Genomic DNA, 23066 nt, shown 5'->3' with positions numbered 1-23066 from the left:
CTTCTACACAGAGAACAATTTCTTAACAAAATTTGACCTGCCCGCAATCTCCCCCTTTTCAAAATCCAGAGAAGGAGAGGAGAAGCTGCTTATTATTCTCAAGCATTTGCACACCTTCAATACTCTTCACCTCGAATGTTGTTCAAGTGTCCTATCCTAATTCATCCAGATTTATCACCTCCTCCTTTATTCAGACTTCTGTTTCATAAGTAAACAGCTGTCCCGAATCATCTTCTAATCTCTCCTTCTTGTTGTGCTTTCCATTTTCTTATGAAAAATAAGAACATGTCGCCGGACGTGGTGGCTCACACCTGTAATCCCAGCACTTTGGGAGCCCGAGGCAGGTGGATCACCTGAGGTCAGGAGTTTGTGACTAGCCTGGACAACATGGTGAAATCCTGTCTCTGCTAAAAATATAAAATTAGCTTGGCATGGTGGCGGGTGCCTGTAATCCCAGCTACTTGGGGAGGCTGAGTTGCTTGAACCCAGGAGATGGAGGTTGCAGTTAGTCAAGGTCGCGCCACTGCACTCCAGGCGACAAGAGCAAAACGCTGTCTCAAAAAAAGAAAAAGAAAAGAAAAGAAGAACATGCTTGATAGCTTACAAGCTTACAAGCCTCAGTTAAATAAACAATAAACAAAATATCTCTGGATTTTGTTAATCTTTTCAGCTATATCCCTGCTCTGGCTCGTTATGATAAAATATTATGATAGAAAGAAAAAAAACTATATGAAATCAGCTTCTCAATATTTTAGATAGTGCTTATGTTTTATATGTTACTAGCCAATTATGAGTATTAAAACTCAACATATAGTCATTTAACAAAGGGCTTCTATCAGCCTAGTAATAGAAAGCTCAAGAGCATTGCAAATGTTCTAATGAGAGAGATCATGTACTTTGAAAACTTGACTAAATATATATACACTTAGAAGAGGTTTCATGAGAATCTGTTACATAAGCGTGTATGTGTATGACACTGCTGGTCCTTATTTCAGTCCAACTGGCCCATCTTTAACAAAAGACATCTTCACTTAATATTTACAACACTTGTCCAAGATTAGGCATGATATGCACTTCCGTTTTCTCATCTAAATCATGGAAATAACATCTAATTTGTAAAGTTTTCAATAAAGTGATGTATGTAAATCATCTACAGCACTGACATCAATACAAATTATTGTTAATTGGTTGATTCTATTTGTCTGTATTTCTCAATTATATAATTTAAGCCTCTAAGTATGGGATTTTTCTTTTCATAAATTAGATTTTAAAAAAAAACATGTTTTAGATGTACAGACAAGTAAGGAAGTCTGAAACCTAGGGATAGATGATAATTTTCTGGACACTAAAATTTGGGAGGATATATAAGGGCATTTAAATATCTAGCTTTCAAACTGCAGTTAGAGAAGCTCTAATATGTTAATACTGAATTACAATATTAAAGTAAGCATTTTAAGAATACTTAATTGTGTAGAAGAGGTTCATTCTAAGGATACTGATGATTTATAGTTTGAAGGCAATAAGACACTGAGATAGAAATCATTGCATGCCAGGGCCTCATCTGGAATAAAACGTCTCTGGGTATCTCAGCTGTAGCACTTTGTCACTCTTCCCTCTAGTGGCTGTAATGACAATTACATAATTGGTGTAGCTGCAACAACAGTTTAGATGAAGAGGTATTGTTACATGCTAGTTTCCTGGGGCTAAGGTTGTGATATAAACTTATAAGTTTATACGTTATAAGCAGAGCATTGATGCATTTGGACACAAACAACTGCTACAACCAATGTAGAACATTAAGGAGGAAGGTTAGAATTATTTCAAATTAATTGTGATATATATCTCACACACAAAAAAAGAGAGGCTTAAAAACAGAGATGTATTTGTTAGTTACACATCACTTCATTATCCATCTCCCTATCATCTTACCTGGGGTATTTTTTATTGTTTCTTAAAACTAATCTCAAATGAGCCAAGCTAAAAATTATTGCTAATATGCATATTAGGTAAAAATGAGATATGATTCCTTGCTTTCTAGACATTCACATTTTAAAAAAATTATTTTGTTTTCATCAACTATGTATTTTATAATCATAGTAAAACGTATTTACAGGATAATTTATATATAAAAGATCAGGAAATATTTCAATGTAAAAATTAAAAATCTTGTCCTATATTAAACCTAATAATATTGGAAATAATCATATACAAAAATGGGTAAATCGTGTCTGTTCTACATTTTTAAGTGATTCTAACGTACTTCCTTTTAACCTACAGAGAGCTATCGAAAAGTGTCAAAAATTATGAAGTTTAAAATAATTGTAATGACAAGATTTATTCCATATTCAGATAAAATTTAAAGTATTGATTTCTTGAAGTACAAATATGGATTAATGAAATATTCATTTTCTCCAAAAGTAATCATTTTTTACTGATTTTAACAAATACATTTTTGGTAAACAAAAGAGAAAATTCAGAAAAAATATTTGTTATTCTCTCAATACTTTTTCACACATAAATACTACAGACATGTACACACCTACATATGCAACTAGATGACTTCTTCTACATTTCAATTAATATGTAAGTATTTTGTGTTTTTAATATTCTTTGAAATTGTGGTTTATAATTAGCTGCATAAAATCTTACCATATGCAACTACTATGTTTTAACCAGTGTCTTTCTTTTGGACTTTGGATTTTTTCTAATCATTCACAAAAATTCTCCAATAGATTTTGTTATAAGAAATTTGTAAATGGTACCAAAATATGGTCTATTAAAATGATAAATTGAACTTCCAGTTGAAAATCGTTTGGGGAAAGACACAGCTAACAAAATAAAAGGGGCAAGCTAAAGATTGGGAAAAATATTTTCTAATAACATATTTGAGTGTCTAGGATATACAAAGTACTCTTGAAATCTACAGTAAGGCCAGGAATAGTCTACACTCACTCCTGTAATCCCATCACTTTGGGAGGCTGAAGCGAGAATATCCCTTGAGCTCAAGAGTTTGAGACCAGCCTGGGCAGCATAGCCAGAGCGCATCCCTACAAAAAATTTTAAAAATTAGCCAGCTGTGTTGACATGCACCTTTAGTCCTACCTACTCAGGAGACTGAGGCAAAGGACTGCTTGAGCCCAGGAGGTCAAGGCTACAGTGAGCCATATTGTGTGATTGCACTGGCACCTGGGCAACAGAGCCTGACCTTGTCTCAAAAAAGAAAAAAAAATAAAACAATAAGACAACAAGTAACACTACAAAACAAAGAGTAAAAGATGTGAGCAGATATATCACTAAAAGAGATACGAATGTCAAATAAGACTGTGAAAGTATGTCCAACAGCATTAACCACTGGGCAAATGAAAATTAAAACTATGATGAGCGACTTACATACCTATTAGAATGGCTAAAAAAAACAAACAAAAAAACCCAAAAACATAAACAAAAGTATTCCAACAGTTCCAACTGCCAATAAAGACCTGAGGAGTCCGGACACCGTGACTCACACCTGTAATCCCAGCACTTTGGGACACTGAGGCAGGCAGATCACCTTAGGCCCAGTATTGGAGACCATCCTGGCCAACATGGTGAAACTGTCTCTCTCTCTCACAAAAACCCAAAACACAAAAAACAAAAACGTGAGGAACCATATCTTCTATATATTACTGGAGCGACTACAATATGGTGCAGCCGTACTAGAAAACAGTTTGGCAGTTTCTTAAAAATTAATCCTGCCCTTAATTTATGACCTAGCAGTTATGGTCTAGGGCATCAACTGTACAGATGTGAAAATTTACACCTACACAAAAAATGTATATAGCAGCTACGTTCATAGCTGCCAAAAGCTGGAAATGGCTCAAATGTCCTTCAGCGGCTAGTGTTCTATGATAATTTTTTTTTAATTTTTTTAAAATTATAACATATTCACTGCTTCAAAACAGCATCATTCTCAAGTTTTGACAATTATGAATAAAGCTGCCTTAAACATTCATTTGCAGGTTGTTGTGTGGACATAAAGTTTCAACATTTTTTGGTAAATACCAAGCAGCTTGATTACTGGATTATACAGTAAGATTTCCTTCAGCCAGAGAATGGATAAATAAGCTACAATATGTCCAGACAATGCAATATTATTATGTGCTAAAAAGAAAGGAGCTATCAAGCCATGAAAAGATATGGAGGACATTTAAATGCATATTACTAAGTGAAAGAATTCACTCTGAAATTCTGGAAAAGGCAAAAACGTGGAGACAGTGGAAAGAACAGTGGTTGACTGGAGTTAAGAGAGAAAGAGAGATTAACAGGCAGAGCACAGAGGATTTTTCAGGGCAGTGAAAATCATATTTCACATATCATTATTCAAACTCATGGAATGTACACTGAGAATGAACCTTGTAGACCACGGACTTGGAGTGATGATGTGTCCATATAAATTCATCAATTGTAACAAACGTATCACTCTTGTAGGGAATATTGATTATGGGAGAAGCTATGCATATGTGGCAGATGGGGGTATATGAAATACCTCTGTACCTTCCCCTAGATTTTTAAGTGAATCTAAAACTGCTTAAAAAATATTTAATAAAAACTAAAATTTCTAGTAAAGTGCAACTTAAGCTAAAAACAAAACAAACAAAAAACTTCGCATAACATTGTGTTAAAAAAATATGTGCATCTCTCATTGTTATCTACTGCCTTTGGATAATTGCAGTCAGTGTGTCAAAAGGCATTATAATTTTTTAAATAAAAATATATTTGTTGGGAAAAGTATACTTAATCAAAAGTACATGAGATTGCCCGATTCCTATACTTTAGCCAATTCCAAATCTTAAAGTGTTTATTTTTTGCCAAAACCTAGGCAAAAATCAAACCATATTTACTTCTGTCTAAATTTTCATTCATTTGCTTACAACTGAAGGTGATATCTGTTTTTATATTCTGGTTCATTTGTATTATAATTGTCATTTTCTTTCCCTCTGTAACATTTTATTAAGAACATTTCCACCCTACAAGAATTTGATATAATTGATTTGCTTGGCATTGCTTTTGCCTCCAGTGGTCAGGAAATTTTAATTTATTTTCAGCCATTCACTAAATGAAGATGTACAATTAGACTGCAACTTTGAAGACATAACTTCCAGCATGTTATTAGTCGGTTATGTCTCTCTCATCTGCTTAGCTTTGAATAACAACAGTGCTGTGAGTTGTGACTACTGCACAAACTGTGAAATTACACTGTGAAGCAAATTTGATTGTACTGAAAAGACTCTCCACAGGACAAAAGCATAGATCTCTCTTCACACAATTTTGGACTCGTGCTAACGACTCATAGGGTTACAGAGCAGCCGCCAAGAAACGGTGTAAGAAGCCTAACGAATAAAAGGCACATACTGCCTTACCGAGTTATGCTCCAGAGCATTTTAGCACCTCGATCATAGAGTGGCACGTAAAATCAAAATTCTGATTAAATTGGTGTACTTTTTTACTCCTGAGACCTAGGACTAACTTTATTCTGTAAGATGCACAAGTTACTAGAAATTTTCCTTCTGTTCATTAAAGTAGGTTACATATTTGTTTAGGAAAGAACTGAAGTTTTCCTTAAATATCATTTTGAAAATTCTGTATTACCCCCAAACATATCTATAATTTTTATTTTAATAGAACTCTTATTGCATATATGTGTGTGTGGTTGTGTGTGTGTGTGTGTGTGTGTACTCTGAGAGTAAATTACATAAAACATTAAAACTGAAGACAGATACCTTTCTAAAGTCCTCGAGTTTTGATTCTTGGAATGACTATACATCTGATTGGAATGCTAATTTATTAACATATAAGATATAGATAATATGATATAATATCATACAACATATTGCATTTAGATATGCTAGAATTATTGAATTTTTTGAGGTTTTTGAGAAAAGCAGAGGAGCTATTTTAGGGTTTGTGGTAACAATTTAAAATTAAAAATTGTTTTCCAGGAATCACTACTATGAAAATGGGTTTTCATAGTTTCAGGCTTTAGTTTCAGCAAAAGTTCGCATATTTTCCATACTACTGTTTGCAACATTTGATATTTTTGTTTATTAAGGCAATAGGTATTGTTATCATAAATAAAGCCAAGCTGGGCACGGAGGTGCACACCTGTAGTCTCAGCTACTCATGAGGCCTGAAAGTGGCTTGAGCCTAGGGGTTCAAGTCCAGCCTGGGTGACATAATGAGACCCTCTTTTTCGCTCTCTTATTTTTTAAGGTAGGACAAAAATTATATATGTGAACTCTCCTGTGACTGGTGTTTCTTTTAAGAAAAATACAACCTTATAGAGGTAATTTAAAAGAGTGATTTATAAGTATGCCCATCATTAATTAGTTATAACTCTCTTAAAATAATTTTTGGAAGATTAATAATTTGTTCCCCAGATGACAGAGATAAACTAATACCAAAAGTTTTCCTAATTGTTTGAGTTTGGTAATTACATCCTCTGGAATAAAATGAACTGTAGAAAGAGATGAAGTTTGCCTGCCCTTTGCCAGGGTCTTCCCATGTCTACCCTCTCCTCAATCATGTTCAAGACTTCCACCTCAGATTTTATGCTGAGCAGATCCCCAAGTCTATGGTTCTCCTGGTGCTTTCTCTAACACCAGCACAGTCAAAAACCTATTCAGTCCTTATCACCATGCTTTCACCCTGCAGTGGAGATTTTTAGCCTTCTGATATACCCACAAATTGTGTTAATAGTGGATTCAAGGGCAAATTCATGAAACATCCAATATTTTAAATTTGCTTTTGTGAAGTCAACAATTCTACCTCTGTTGCTGTAAAAGTTGATATTCTCTCTATAAGTATCTATAAAGCAAGTTCCATGCCACAGGTTGGACGCCAATTTCCAATGTGAGTGACCCTTCATAGTACATGAAGCTCTACAATAACACACAAGTGATTGCTTATGCTTGATAAAATTATCAACAGTAACTTAAAATAGCGTTATTATTGAATTTCGAGGACTTAAAAGTTCAGTAAAGAAAATTATTAAACCTAAGTTTTTAGTTAATATACAAAATAGAGAAAGGAAAAAGTTAATAAATTATATAAATGTTAAAATGGATAAGCTCATTAAAAACCCATTACTTCTATTGCAATATCAGTAGAAGCTTAATAGGTTGTGATTATGGGCCAATTTTCCAGCTGAGGCTTCTTGTTCTTGCAAAATGTAAACAGGAAGAGAAAGCAGTTTGACATCAAAATTGTGGTACAACCAGATTTCATTCCGATTAAAAAATAAGCTAAGTCTAAGCACATTTTTTATTAACCTGTAGTATTTTATATTAAAATATATGTAAGATTTTATGTGTACAATTTGTGTGTGTGCACATATGTGGCCACATATTTTTATAAAAGATGTTTTGCTACTTTGATTATGATCTCCATGTAGAAGAAATTCTTAAAATATGGATTCTTTCTCCCACTATTTTTCAACCATTGCTACTTTATCAGATTTTGGAAGTGCTTATTAAATTGCTTCCTGGACACAAATTCTCCATTAAGCATTGCTTAGAACAACAAAACAAAAAAAAACAAAAAACAAAACATTTTCATTGCTTATAACTGTATGGCACACTCAGCTGCGGTCATTTTTTAGACATTTATAATTGAACCAAATTTATGGAATCTGATTCACTGAGCTCTTAAAACACTCTGTCTCCCTAGCTTTTGATTCTTTTTTAAACACAATATAGCAACTCAAGAGGATCACTTTTTAAATATTCCCCCAATATGGTATCATCACTCAACATCCTTACTTTTAAAAAGAGTAGCACTTTAATGATAACAGATTGTCAGTGCCCTATTATTTTTATCAGCCATCTTGACTCACCACTTAAAATTTAATAAAATCCACGGATGATATTGAATATATTTTAAGTGCACCAAATATAACATTTATGTCAAAGCTTCACCATTTTAAATATCTTCCTTTTGTCTGATAAATGATATCAAAACTGATTGTCACTTTCTAAGTCTTTTGGATTTTTTTTTTTGTAACCTTGAATAAAATGTCACAATATGTTTAAACTGCTCCTATCATCACTATTATCAAAACAACGGATTATGGAGAGGATGTGATAACTTGGTACATCTCTATTGTTTAGAAAATTCTTATGAATATATTTGCAGAATTTTTGAAGTCCAGCATAAAATCAGACTTTTATTTGGTAAAGAGTACATGGCATTTTCTGAGCATCAGTTAATACAGAAGATGAAACAAGCCAAGCAAGAGATTAATACAATTTAAATACTTTAAATGCATTAACAATCATTAACAGAAAAGAACTCTTCTAAGCCGATCTGCGTATCCTCAAGATTTGAAAATATTCTAAGGCTGAACAAAGTCTGTTGTATAAGAGTAGAAAATACTACAGATATTCCACTGTCGTAATATTGTTTATCCAGTTTATATAGACATGTGTTACAAAAGTACACATAAAATGGGCAAGTAAAAATATATAATTTTGAGAAGTCAGCCTGACATTACATACGCTAAAAATAAGCCAAAGGAGAAAAATACTGATATGTACCTCTCATTCTGACCCTGAACATAGCATATGCTACTCCAAAGAAACAAGAAATTAATGGTTACTATGGCTGTATTATTTATTTATTTATGAAACATACTGCCAGTCAATATAATAGGTAAAATTGCTCAAGATGTTTTATCTTGAATTGCAAATCCTGGGGTATTTTATGGTCGATGTTAGAAAATAGAGCTGCACTTGTTTACCTAGAGATTTCTGGAATCTATGGAAAAATGAGATTCTTATTAAAATGAACAACTTTCATATTTTTAAAAAGGATTTAACTATATTCTACAACTAAATACATAGCTAAGGCAAAACAACATAAAATATTTAAAATATTAAATGGAAAACAGTATGTTTACCATGAATATATTTACAAATAGAAATCAGGTTTTGGTCATTTTGCTGTGGCAAAATAGCATTCAAGGAAAAGCTCTACAGAAATCGAAAGGGGATTTTATATTAATAAAAGATACAGCCAACCATTATTTCAACCAAGATGACATAATAATCAGCTATGCATTTTAAAATAAAGTATTAAAGTATTTTAACATTTTTAGAAATAAAAGATTTTTTATTTTTTAAATTTTAAATTAAAAAATGTTAAATATTAAAAATGTGTAATTGTATTTAAGAAATTAACAGTCTTTTGTATGGACCAATCAAGTAAACCGAAAATAAGGACATATAAGGTATGAATTAGCTCATTAGGATTATTTTGTTTTTCTATGTATAATAAAAACAAGCATAACTTTGTATACATATGAATTATATATATTTATATATATAAAATGTTTAATCACCTACAGAATATTCACATCATTAGACAAAAAAATTGTGTATTTTAAGAGGTAGAAATCATTCCAGTTATACTATATTACAAATATTAATATTTTCAACCTATCAAAAGAAATGATGAAAATAAATCCATAAACTAGGAAATTATTTATAATGTCTTCCAAAACAAATTATTAAATTAAATAGAAATCAAAACTGATGGCTACAGGAGACATTTTTCAGAGTGTAGGAAGCAACATGGTGTTTATTCCTTGTGTTTGAACTTTACATATATTCTTACTCAGTGTATAAACATGGGTAATTTACTTAACATTATATAAAGTAGTTCACTGAAAGTAATTATCATAATGTTTGTATGAAAAAAACCTTAGAAATATACAATTATTAACACATTTATCAGAGAAAAACATATAACCTTAAGAATATTAATTTAAAAATAAGGAAGACTGGAAATAAACATTCAACTCAAGTACATTTAAAAAATATGTTAAAAAATTGAATTATTAATGAATATATAAACCAAATTAATGAAAAAACATGACCAAATAACCCACTGATTTGAAGAATGACATTCACATCTCTTTTTGTGGAAACATTAATAAAATTAACAACTAAGAAACTCTTAAATCTAAGAACAAAATTCACTAAGAATATGTTAGATGTGAATATACAAAAATGCTTTATCTTTTTTATATGTCAACAGCAACACAACCAAGAGTATGATGGGGAATAAAAGAATACATTCACGAAAGCAATGACTGCTATAAAATATTTAGAATTAATTCCAACATGTAACTTGTGAAATCACATCTAAGAATGTGAAACTTTATAAAGAATACATATCAAGAACTGATGATATGGAGATGCACACTAAATTCCAGAACATGAATTATAAATACTTTAAATATTTAATTCTAGACTAAATTTATTTATACACTCAAAGCAAACTCAAAAGAATTTTTAATAGAGATGGTTAAAATGAGTTTAAATATCATAAAAAATGAATACTTTCAACAGCATCCTTCCAAAATTAAACATAAACTTGAAGAGAAAGATAACTTGTTCTGCTTAATGTGAAACAGGGAATTATTCTATATAGTAATAAGAATTACAACAAAAATATTTGTCTTGGAATAGTCATATAAATCATAGCAAAACTGAGCAATTTTTTAGATATTTAACTTCAGGGGATATTTTAGATCAGTGGAAAATAAACTTCTGTTCAATAAATGACTGTTCTATTTAATTTGGAGAAACAAATTTAAACTCACAAAGTGCACGAAAGTAAATATCAGAATTTTTATTTTATATAAATAAAACAAAAATTATACAGAATTTAAGAGTAATTATATGAGAAATTTTATAATCTTTGTGTGAAAAAGATTTTTTTCTAATTAAAACACTATATCAGGCTGGGTGGGATGGCTCACGCCTGTAATCCCAGCACTTTGGGAGGCCAAGGTGGGCGGAACACAAGGTCAGGAGATCGAGACCATCCTGGCTAACAAGGTGAAACCCCATCTCTACTAAAAATAAAAAAGTATCCGGGCATGGTGACAGGCGCCTGTGGTCCCAGCTACTCGAGAGGCTGAGGCAGGAGAATGGCGTGAACCCAGGAGGTGGAGCTTGCATGAGCAGAGATGGGGCCACTGCTCTGCAGCCTGGGTGACAGAGCAAGACTTGGCCTCAAAAAAAAAAAAAAAAAAAAAACACTATATCAAAATTCACAAATGGAAACAAATTAATGTATTTGATTAAATTAACAATTCAAATCTTTATCAAAAGACAGATCAAGTTAAATAAAAAATAAGTTAAAAGTGAAATAAAAATTTAAGGTTTGAAAAAATATTTAAAACATGAATAACAGCAAAAAAAACTAAGAAGTATCCCATATAAATTCTTTAGCACATCAATAATGTAAACATCTATACACACACATGCTCATAAAGCAGCAGAAAAAATCTGGAAGTATAAATATCAAAATGTTAACTAATAACTTCTGTAAGAGAAGTGATTTATAAAAGATAATAAAATTAAGGGCTTTTAATTATTAGCTTTCTGGTCTTTACGTTTTTTTTTTTTTTAACTTAGAAGACTGTGACTATATTAATTTATTTTGTACAAAATTTAGAAGAAAATTAATATTTACCATTAGAAATTGGAATGTGTAATATGTGCATTGACCTGGAAGAAAAACATAAAACAGGAAGCCACTCTTTAGCATATCAAAGTAAAATAACCAAACACCTAAGATAAAGCCAATGCCTGGAAAAAAGTTATGAAAACAGACAAATTACAGTGATGTCAGAAATATGGCAGAGCAGGAGATTCTGTTCTTAGTTTCACTCCCTGCCCTCCCTCACCACACACACAGAAAAAGACAAAAGAAAAAAAAACTATGATTAGATAGCCATCCATAAACAAAAATAGCTCTGAGAGAACTCAGGAGTCTAGTTACACAGTAGAGAAGAGAAGAAGCATGACCACACGGAAAGGGCATATAATATATATAATGGTATATATTATATAATGGTATATATATACACACACTATATATATATGATCTATCAAGGAATGTTATTCAACCTTAAAAAGAAGGAGATGCTGTTATTTGTAACAACAAAGAAGAATCGGGGCAATTTATACTAAGTGAAATAAACGTGACACAGAAAGACAAATACTGCATGATCTCATATGTGGAACCTAAAATAGTTTAACTCATAGATGCAAAGAGTAGAAGGATAACTTGCCAGGGGCTGTGGGAGAGGATAGGGTGGGTAAGAGGGAAATGAGGAAATATTGGTCAAAGGATACAAACTTGCAGTATAAGTTGAATAAATTCTGGAGATCTGATGGCTAGGGTTAATAATGATGTGATGTATACAGTTGCCCCTCCATATTCATAGGTCCCACATTTACAGATTCAACCAACTGCGGATCCAAAACATTTGAAACAAGAATAAAAATAACAATGCAACAAAAATTAGTACAAATAAAAATACAATGTAATAATTATATTTACATAGCATTAACATTTCATTAGGTATTATAAGTATTCTAGAGATGTTTAAAGTATACAAGCAGCTATGCGTATGTAATATGCAAATACTACACCTTTTTATATAAGGGTATTGAACATATGTGCATTTTGGTATCTGTCAAGGGTCCTGGAACAAATCCCAATGTTCAATACCAAGGGAGGATTGTATTTGAAATTTGCTAAGAGAGTAAATCTTATATATTGTCACCACACATGTATACACAAAAAGGTAACTATGTGTGGTGATGGGTATGTTAATTACCCTATTGTTCTAATTATTTCACATTGTATATCAAAACATCACATTGTACATCATATATATATATATATACACACACACACATATATATAAAACTTTTATTTTTCAATTATACCTTAATAGAGCTGGAAAAAAAATCTATATCACTTTCCCATTGTCGGATGAATACCTATTACTTCATCTTTTTCTATTTAAACATTCTATTTTCAAAGATAAAATCAAAAGCAGAGCTGCATCGAAGCACTCTCTGTGCCAAGTTTCTTTGGGGTTATAGTTGGACATCTTCCTAGCTAATGGCCATCTAGAGAGCCCTAAGGAAAGCTTCAGAAATACATAAGGAAATGTATTGTGGTGGAGAGGACTAAAAAGAATAGAAAGAGATCATATAAAATATTTCCTAGCAATTTATTTCTTGAAGTTATATTTAATCAGTGACATTATGTTATACATACACTAAAAGTATTTGTTAAAACATTAAATGCACATATGTATTTTCAAATTTCTACTTAAATGTGGAGATATAAAAATAATGCTTTGATATATGACCTCTTTTTAATATTTGCTAAAAACTCTTTGCAAGAAGTATCAGGTGTGTAGATCAGAGAAGTGATAATTAGCAAGGTTTCTACTCTACTTAATCTTACACTTCAGCTGCATAAAATGAGGCATTAGCTTTCTAAATTTATCCAAATGAACATCAGACTAAGTTATAAAATGCAGAAAGAAAATGCCATGAGAAAGTTGGTGAATTATGTCAAATTTCACTGCTGAAATACACATAAAGATTATATGCTATTTCAATTTTATTTTATTAATCTCTTTCGTTTAATGGTTAGTTTGGAAGGAGGAGCATCTGGATGTAATGAATTTACATGTATTGATTTCTCTTCTTCCAAATATATTGTTCATATAACACAAAATGAATCTTTTTTTTTTTTTTTTTTTTTTTTTTGAGACGGAGTCTCGCTATGTCGCCCAGGCTGGAGTGCAGTGGCGCAATCTCGGCTCACTGCAAGCTCCGCCTCCCGGGTTCACGCCATTCTCCTGCCTCAGCCTCTCCGAGTAGCTGGGACTACAGGCGCTCGCCACCACGCCCGGCTAATTTTTTTGTATTTGTAGTAGAGACGGGGTTTCACCGTGGTCTCGATCTCCTGACCTCGTGATCCGCCCGCCTCGGCCTCCCAAAGTGCTGGGATTACAAGCGTGAGCCACCGCGCCCGGCCCAATGAATCATTTTTTATTTCTTGGAAAGAGTGCTGCTGAATATGCAAACAATGACACATCTTTGAAGTAACAGATTACAGGAGATTACTGAATTTTAAAAGCAAGGCTAATATAGACCCTATACTATGTACAACAAAGGGCCAAAGACGATTGAGTCAATTTCATCCTGTGGAAGGTATCCTCTTATCTGTAGAATTTCAACCTTACAAATTCTTGCTACAAAGAAAGATCCCAGTAAAGAGATGATACATTTCTAGAGTTCTAACCTAGAGATAACAGCTCTGGGTTGGAAATTTGGCTTAAATTTTATACATAATATTACACAGCTTTCTCCCTTATGATATGTTCTAAAATAAATTCCATCTACCTATACATTTATTTGTTTATTCACCACATATTTTAAGCAGCTATTAAAGGATATGGATGAAACAGGTATGGTACTTGTCATCAAATATCTTGGTTTAAAGGGCAGAATCATCATAGAATTGTTAACAAATATAAATCAAATCATTAATAAAAATAACTGTTGTTATTTAGAATTAACATATACTGGTATTTTGCCAAGCATTTTGCACACACAATTTAAATATGTGTACTACTCTCTTAGATGTGAGTGAAGAAAAACCAGCACAAAATCATAGCTGAGATCACCAAACATGTAACAAACATAAGAACTCAAATTTCTGCTTACTCCAACGCCTGTGCTTAACCATCATGTTAAGTTCCTGTGCCAAAATAAGATAGCCCTCACCTAAAAGACATAATGGCAACATTTTTCTTACCTTCTCTCTGAACTGAGAGCAGTTATGACCTGCACTATTCATCAAGATCAGCATTCTTGCCTGGGATCCCTCGCAGCACTGGTGACCTTTAGTAAGTCAAGTACATTTCAGTCACCTCATTTTTCTCAAAATGAAGTTATGTCTCTCTTCATTTCCCTCTTTGCATGATTAGAATTTATAAAGTAAATAATTTTTAAATGCCACGTATCTGTTGCCAGTTATAATAATAAATTGCTTGCAGACTACATCCCCTACATCCCCCTACCATCCCTATTTTATTATTTTTATTATTATTATTATTATTTTATTTTTGAGATGGAGTCTCACTCTGTCACCCAGGCTGGAGTGCAGTGGTGTGATCTCTGCTAACTGCAACCTCCTCTTCCCAGGTTCAAGCAATTCTCATGCCTCAGCCTCTCAAGTAGCTGGGATTATAGGCGAATGCCACCATGCCTGGCTAATTTTTGTATTTTTGGTAGAGACGGGGTTTTGCCATGTTAGCCAGGCTGGTTTCGAACTCCTGACCTCAGGTGATCAATCCACCCACCTCAGCCTCCCAAATTGCTGTGATTACAGGCATGAGCCACCGCACCGGCCCCTTATGTTAACTATTTTATTATTTAATTATAAAGCAATAGTCAGCCTTCCCATTGCTTTCCAAGGTGTTATTAAACACCATTTTTCCACACAATGCATCTGTAATATACACTTTACTCAAGAAAGTATTCATATATTGCTCTATTTTACTATATAATTGGTGCATTATACTGTATTGACTCTTTCTGCCCTTAAATCATTATTGATCAGCATTAGTGTGTCTGTTCTACTTCCATATGATACTATATATGACATTTAAATAACGTTTTGTTAATATATAATGAAGTAGAAGGTGGTAAAAATCAGTTATCATATTTTTTTCTTTTTATTTTCTTGGATATGAATTGCATTTTATTTCAGCGTCTCACTTTCTTCCTCTACTGCAGACATTATGCCGACTTTTAAGTTCATCCTGTATATAAAAATTTATTTTTTGAATGGGGGCAGAAGTAAAAGAAGGAGAGAAGAGACTAAATGGGATTTTTTTTTTTTTTTTTACCATTTCAGAAAAGGCACAAATGCTTCATATTTCACTCCTAGTTTTCATATCATAATAGCTATGCTTTCTTACATGTACGTAATACAAAAATTATTCTGATCTGCAGAGAGAAATCTTGTGTACATGACAGAAATGATCCTCTTTTTTTTTTTCAGGGAAAAAATTTGAGTTTCAAGGAGATTCTGGTATCGACTAGAGCTCACATCTTATATGATCTTGGACTCATGTCTTTTAAGGGCAAATTGACCAAATGTCTACTCTTAACTCTCCCCAATTCTACATTTCTGCATCCTTTTTAAAAAAAGTTTTAGTTTTATTTCCAAATTTTACATAAGCTTCTCCTATTTTTAATCAAAGTAAAAACAAAACAAAAATGATTGCTTAGTTTTTGGAATCAGAAAATCTTAGATTCATATCCAAACTTTTTACCTAACATAATTTGGCAAATTCTAGACGTTTATGCAACTCAGTTTTTTCAGTTGTTATAATAATGAAACAAAATAATGTATATAGACCAATCTCACACATTCTCAAAGATATTACTAAAAATTATATTTTAATACAATAATCAATCTTGGTTTTGTTTAGTTAGATTTTTGCTAACTTTAGACTTGGATAATATAAGTTACTTTTCATTACATTTGTTTATGTTTTTTGTTCTTTGTTTTTTTTTTTTTGAGATGGAGTTTCACTTTTGTTGCCCAGGCTGGAGTGCAATGGCACGATTTCGGCTCACTGCCACGTCTGCCTCCCGTGTTCAAGTGATTCTCTTGCCTCAGCCTCCCAAGTAGTTGGGATTACAGGCATGCACCACCATACCCAGCTAATGTGTGTGTGTGTGTGTGTGTGTGTTGTAGAGACGGGGTTTCAACATGTTGGTCAGGCTGGTCTCAAACTCCTGACTTCAGGTGTTCCACCCACCTCAGCCTCCCAAAGTGCTGGGGTTACAGGCGTGAGCCACCATGCCTAGCCTTCATTACATTTTAAATAAAGAGACTAAAAGGAACATTCTCTGTTATTCCTATCAAATATAGGAATCTACCTTACTATATTTAGCACCTTTATTAAAGTCAGTTGGCCACTTTTAAGGCTACCAATTACATTTAATAGCTATCAAACGTTTATACAAAACTCCCGATCAATCATTATAATATCAGTCACATATATTTAATCCAGCACTCTAGATTTCATACTTGAGAATATTGCTCACTAGGAAAAAGTGACTCTAAGCTTTCAATTTTTGAAATTATGTTAGTTTTCTCCAGAATATTTATGCTGTGAATAAACCTTGGCTCTTTATAGACATTTAGGTTTTTTTTTGATGAAAATAATAAAAGGAAAAGAACACAGTTTAGTTATATATTTGCCAAAACATACAACAATGTAAGTAAAAGTTCTAGCTAATTCAAATGAACTTGATGATCTTTATTTGTAAATATTCTCCTACTTTATTAGAGTACTACTCTAATAAATCGGTTTTTCCAGCTCCAAGCAGAACCATCACTTTTGAATACGTATATATGTCAACATGCTACAAAAACTCAATGTGCCTACTTCAAAAAGTTGATTCTTTATCCCAAAGAGAAGTGAAGAAGTTATTTTCATGTAAACTGTACACTCATGGATTTTAATAAATACAAAAGTACTTAGGATAATTGCTTGAAAATTTAGTCTTACAATAGTAAATTAAAATCAAAACAAAATTATTCTCAATTGATCTTCTTCTATCATTCAAAGTAAGAAATATGTAAATAACATTAAAATTTAGCATTTCTAATCCAAGACTAAAAGAAAACAAGTAGGAAATAGGAAGGAAGATATATTTATTATGTGCAATTATTTACAGTGTATGCACCTGGAAAAACTACATTTATCTGTGTTAATTTTAGGAGAGGTTTATGTCAACTCCCCTGGGATAGAGTTACACATCAAGTGCAATATCAAGCTAAGGCCAAGTATTTCAATCACTATAGCCGAAGTAAGTACTATTTCCTAAACTAATATATGCTCCACAATGCCTCATAACACAATAACTTTTAGCTATAAAAGTTTGTAGTTCAATATTCTCTATTATAACAGGAATAGAACCAACCATAGGTTTCCCATTAGTCGCATGTACAAAGAGACTTAGAAGGTAAAAGGTCATAAAAGATCATCTTGAAAATATGATATAATCTCTGAGAACCCACATTTTCAATCATCCTGCTGGATAAACAAAACTACTGATAGTTTTATCAAAGATTGCCATGATTCCAAATCACCTCCCTGCCAATTTATATTGACATTTTCACTCCTGAAGTACTAATTTCTGAAACAGACAGAAAATAGATATGCCAATAGACAGATAATCAAATGTCTTCCTGATTATCTAAAGTGTGATGCTCATAAGCTGTGGGTTAGTAAAACTACTAGCCTTTGAAAAATTCTCAAATTTATTCGCACATTTTTTAGAACAAGTTTGGGAGAGCTTTTCTCCACTCCTACAAGCTAGGATATGGTCATGGAAGAATAATGGTGGTAGGAGGAGCTCTAGGGGGCCATAGGAAAGTGAGGTAAGGGGGTAAGTAGATATAGTTAAGGGGTTCTCTCATATAATCATGATTGCTGCTCACATCTCTATTGTCTCTGTGCTTTGTATCTGCTGGCATATTCAATTGCTTTTTGTTACTGTGTGCGAGTGTATTCATCCTATCAACAACTTTCAGTGGACTGCTGACTTGACTTCCATCTGTCCACAAGCTGCTTCCTATACTATTAGCACAACTTCTTCGAGCTTTTAGATATGTTGTTTTTTCCCCTCACTACTCTGGTTATCTGGATGATAATCATCTCTTCTCTGTTTTAGAGGGAGTCTCCACAGCATGCTTTAGGTCCATAGTGACTTAGTTCCTTTTTACACACACCATATAGACATTTCCTAGAAGTGTTAATTAATGGAGGATGAAGGGGAGAGGAAAAAAAAAAAAACCTGTTGGGTGAGTTGAGCCAGAGACACGTAGATACTGCTTCATCTTATCCCTATTATCACCCTCTGAGATTTATGCTGTACTGCACAATCTGACCCACTCTGTCAGATGTCTTCACTTGTGGCAAATTTCTCCTAATAAATTATTTATCTCTCCTACTCCTCCTCCCATCAAATATATGCCGGTATATTGGAATCCCAAACATAAGCCAAAATCAATTTCTCTTCTGCAAGATTAGTGGTTTACTATATCAAGGGATATTAATGAGAACTTTGTTTAGTGGTCCTGAAGATTCCAAATAGTTCAAGAATCTCATCAAATATAACAGAATGCTTTTCTCGCCCAACTATATAGGGGATTTCCATGCACAATTGCACAATTAGACACAATGCCTAAATGTGCAAGCCAGCGTAATAGGGTTTAAATCAATCAAACAAATATTTACTTGTCACATATGATGACAGAGACACTTTCTTAGGCACTAGTGATATTATAGTAAAAGACAGACAAGGTCTCCACCCTCAAAAAGTTTATGTTTAAAAAGTCACATCTCTAGCCAAGAAAAAGTATCTTTCAGAAAATGTCTCATTAGTTAACTTTATTGGTGGTATGACTGGTGAGATTATTAATCTATTGATTTTCTATTTAAATAGCCATTAATCTATTGCTACCTATTTTTTTTAAAAAAAAAATGAAGTTGTTACTATGAAGGAAAAATCAGGAAAATATTTACCGAGTCAGAAATGCAGAGGGAATATAATTGTATATACATATATATAATTATTTGGTTCTTTGAAACCTTATGGAAATGAACGCATTCACCAGAAAATGTGAAAGAAATGCCAGATTTGTCATTAATATGATATTTATTTTTAGAAAAATAAATTGGTGAAACCATCTTCAATTCTTAATGTTTTTATAAAATATTAATCCAAAACAGTATTAAGAGAGTTTAGTGTTGTTTTTTCTTTATATTTGTTTTCCCTCCCCTACTGAATCTCTTAACAAAAGCTATAAAAATTTCTGATAATTTGATAATGAAAAATAGCAGGAGGTAACGATTCCTCTCAAGCTCCAAATTCAAATATGCAGTTACAGTCAATTCATATCAAATTTAGTCAACTCAATTTAGGATTTTCTCAGTCAAATGGATGATTTCAATGAACTTGAATACAGGTTGCTGTTGTTTATTCCCTAATCTCCTGCCTTGTTCACACTGTTAACACTCATTTTTCCCATTTGTTTCTTTGTTAAGGCTGAACAGGAAATGGAAGCATCCCATTTGCCCCTTAAAGGTGTGCAACATCTGACTCTTTCTGTTCCTCTCAAAAAAATAAAAAATAAAAAATAAAAAACCAATTAGGGAAAGTTATGTTAGGAAGCATACATACAGATTTGAGTCTAAATAAGTGACCTTGAACAAGTCACTTAATCTCTCTAAGTCTTCTCATCCGTAGAGCAATGATAATAATAGAAAGTATTTTATAATATTAAGTATTATCACTTCAAACAGTATCTGGTACACAGAATGCATTTGTTACATTTATGCTTGATATATTATTAAAGAGTATCATTAGGAAATGTAAAATGTATTTATATAATATTCACAGTTATTACATTGATGAATGAATATCACACTTTTTTTCATGAGGAGGAATCTGATGCCTAAATGTATTAAAATTCATTACCAGCATCATACAAAGGATGTCAAAAGTCAAGATTTGAACCCATATTTTCTGAGACATCAAAGCATAAGCCACTCATCTCGCTTATTGTTACTACTACTGAATATGGTCCCTCAACAATAATTTGCAGATAAACAACCTCTGTTAACCTGCCATTTATTTACATGTAAATATATTTTGTTCCCAAATATTTAAAACGTTTTTAAATAGAATGATAAAAGCGGCAATCTCCATGTAATGATACAAACCCCTAAAAATAAAAAGATAATTCTATTTTATAAGGACTGTGATTCACTGATTTAATAGGTGATTCAGTTTGTTATAAATATTCTAGGTGATTTATTTGTCTTTTTTTTAGGAGGGAAGATAACCACCTTCTTACAATGGTGTAAGGGAAATTTTCCTTATTTGTTCAATCTCCACTCTGTGACTAAAAAGGGGGCTTGCCATAGATGTAAGGTAATACATGAAGAAATATTTTTTCTTTCTCCTATAAATATCATGTTTCTCTTTCTCCCTCCCCCAACACACATGTGCACACACACGTATATATCTATGCTCATTTATATGCAAATATATGCACATACCCACACACATATACATATACATATACATACATGTGTAAGTGTATGCATATGCACCTGGGTAAATATAATACCTGAAAACTGAAAATTTCCAAAAAAGGGAAAAACTTTTTATTTTTTGTATTGCACTACTTTTATAGTACACTTGCAGGTCTCTACTATGGCCATCCTATCCTTTGTTCATACACAAAAATTTTAAATACAAAAATATATATCTTTCCAATAGAATGTTCTTGAAGGAGGGCTGTACTTGAAACTGAGTTACAATCCTGTCCCTACTATGCATTAGTTTTTGTATTGCTTACCATCATTAGGTTATTTTTGTGCCTTATTTGTAAAGTAAATATAATGACATCAGTAAGTACCTTGTAGCATTTTGTGCGAATTCAATTAGTATGCATAAAATTATTAGAACAAGAATGGACACATGATATTTGTTTCAAGTATACTTTACACTTTCCCTAGATTTAATTTGTTACAGCTGTTATATGACTTCTATGTGTGCAAGTTCACTATCATCATTTCCACATCTTTGTGTTTTTTTTTTTTCTACCTACATCGTAGGAGAATTTCTCTTTTGATTACCTGGAATTACTTTTATTCCTTTTTAACTCTGTCATGAATATCAATTTCATTTATTTATTTATTTATTTTTGCCTTTGTCAGGCAGTGGGTATCAATTTTAATGCATGTGCAATCCTTTCTTCTTCCTCCCATGATTCACTTTTTATTTCAGTGTATTGTCATTTGTCTAATTTGGGTCCCATTTATTCTCATCTTCTTTTCCCTTGTATCTTTCTTATCATTATTTCATATAACTTTACCTTCCCTTATGATGCTGCAAGAAAGTGTTTCCTCATACCTATGATGGTTGTCTTTGACCAGGAAAGAAATTTTCTGATCAAATGATTGCTAACAGACAATAGGCATGGATTTTTCCTTGGGCTGTCTCATTTCTACATAGGAGCTGGAAAACTAAAGAAACTAAACAAAACTAAACATCTTTTCATGTTGGGGGTGGAGGACCAGTTCATTCACACCTTCTAGTCCACTTCCCGTGCCCTAGAAGTTATAGAGGAATTTTACCTATCTTGGATGGTTTAAGATTTGCTCCTGCTCCCACAATTTCTATTATTATTTATAAAATGAATAAAGTAAAATTTACAATATCCAACATGTCATTTACCAAAACATTTTTTTCTTTTCCACCTTTAGTTTTATTTATGAAGACTTCAACAAATGCTCCTTCCATCAGACTGTAAAGATAATTACTTCAAATCGCCAAAGTATTATCTGTCAATTTCAAAAGGTAATATCTCTGATGAAAAGAGATGATAGCTAGAAATTTTAATTGACCAAAACCCTGATGTCTGAGACAATGAGTAAGTTTCTAAGAATCTTTCAATTTTCCTAAGGTTAGAAGGTTTTGTGCTGTTTCATAGGCAGCACGATAAGCCTAAACCACTAAACAATGTTCTCACTGTAGCAAAATAGGCTTTGTATTATATGGCCATTCCCCTCTTATGTGAGAAACAGATGATTAGTTTCCTTGTTATAAATTACAAGATTATATTTTTATTAATTTTTATTCTAGATATTTCAGTAAGAAACTGAATAAACTCTATTAGCAACCCTATCCCATGTTGATATATCTCTCAGAAGTACTTCAGAGTTCTGTGGCTACTGGATCATATAATAGACTCATGCAAATATTTTTCTTCGCAATTATTTTGTTTTGAATAAGTAACATTTCTGACAATGTGTTTTCCCCATCTGGAAATGAATTATTTAAATATGCTAATAATAAATGAAAATGGTAAAATATTTCATAAAAGTTATTTGGTTTAGTATTTAACTTACTAGAAAAATGAAAACATTTGCTCCTTAAAATTTATTCACTTTTTCATTTTGTAAACTTCCAAAATAAGTTTTGAGATTTGAATTTCTCTTGCTTTTTTTTTTTTTGAGTCATAATAATCCTTCAGAAATGTGAAAAATCTCATGGTCCGCAAAGATTTCAATTTTACAAAGTGATAAAGGCATGAAAAGTTGAAATAATGAA

At 32.3% G+C, this 23066-nt stretch overlaps 1 long non-coding RNA gene across 1 annotated transcript in view; it reads right to left on the bottom strand.

Moving 5' to 3' along the window:
• Positions 1 to 8203: 8203 nt before the first annotated feature.
• Positions 8204 to 23066, bottom strand: part of LOC129480314 (uncharacterized) — a 40493-nt gene continuing 25630 nt past the window's right edge. Inside the window, exons 2-5 of the long non-coding RNA XR_008656988.2 lie at positions 14674 to 14759; positions 12187 to 12299; positions 11518 to 11552; positions 8204 to 8790 (exon numbers count right to left, since the gene is read on the bottom strand). This is a non-coding gene — a long non-coding RNA (uncharacterized lncRNA). The remainder of the gene's footprint in view (positions 8791 to 11517; positions 11553 to 12186; positions 12300 to 14673; positions 14760 to 23066) is intronic.

Source organism: Symphalangus syndactylus, chromosome 4 (genome assembly GCF_028878055.3).
Source record: "Symphalangus syndactylus isolate Jambi chromosome 4, NHGRI_mSymSyn1-v2.1_pri, whole genome shotgun sequence".
NCBI classification, from domain to species: domain Eukaryota; kingdom Metazoa; phylum Chordata; class Mammalia; order Primates; family Hylobatidae; genus Symphalangus; species Symphalangus syndactylus.
Note: the sequence above shows the minus strand (reverse complement) of the source record. Positions and strands in the feature narration are given on the sequence as shown.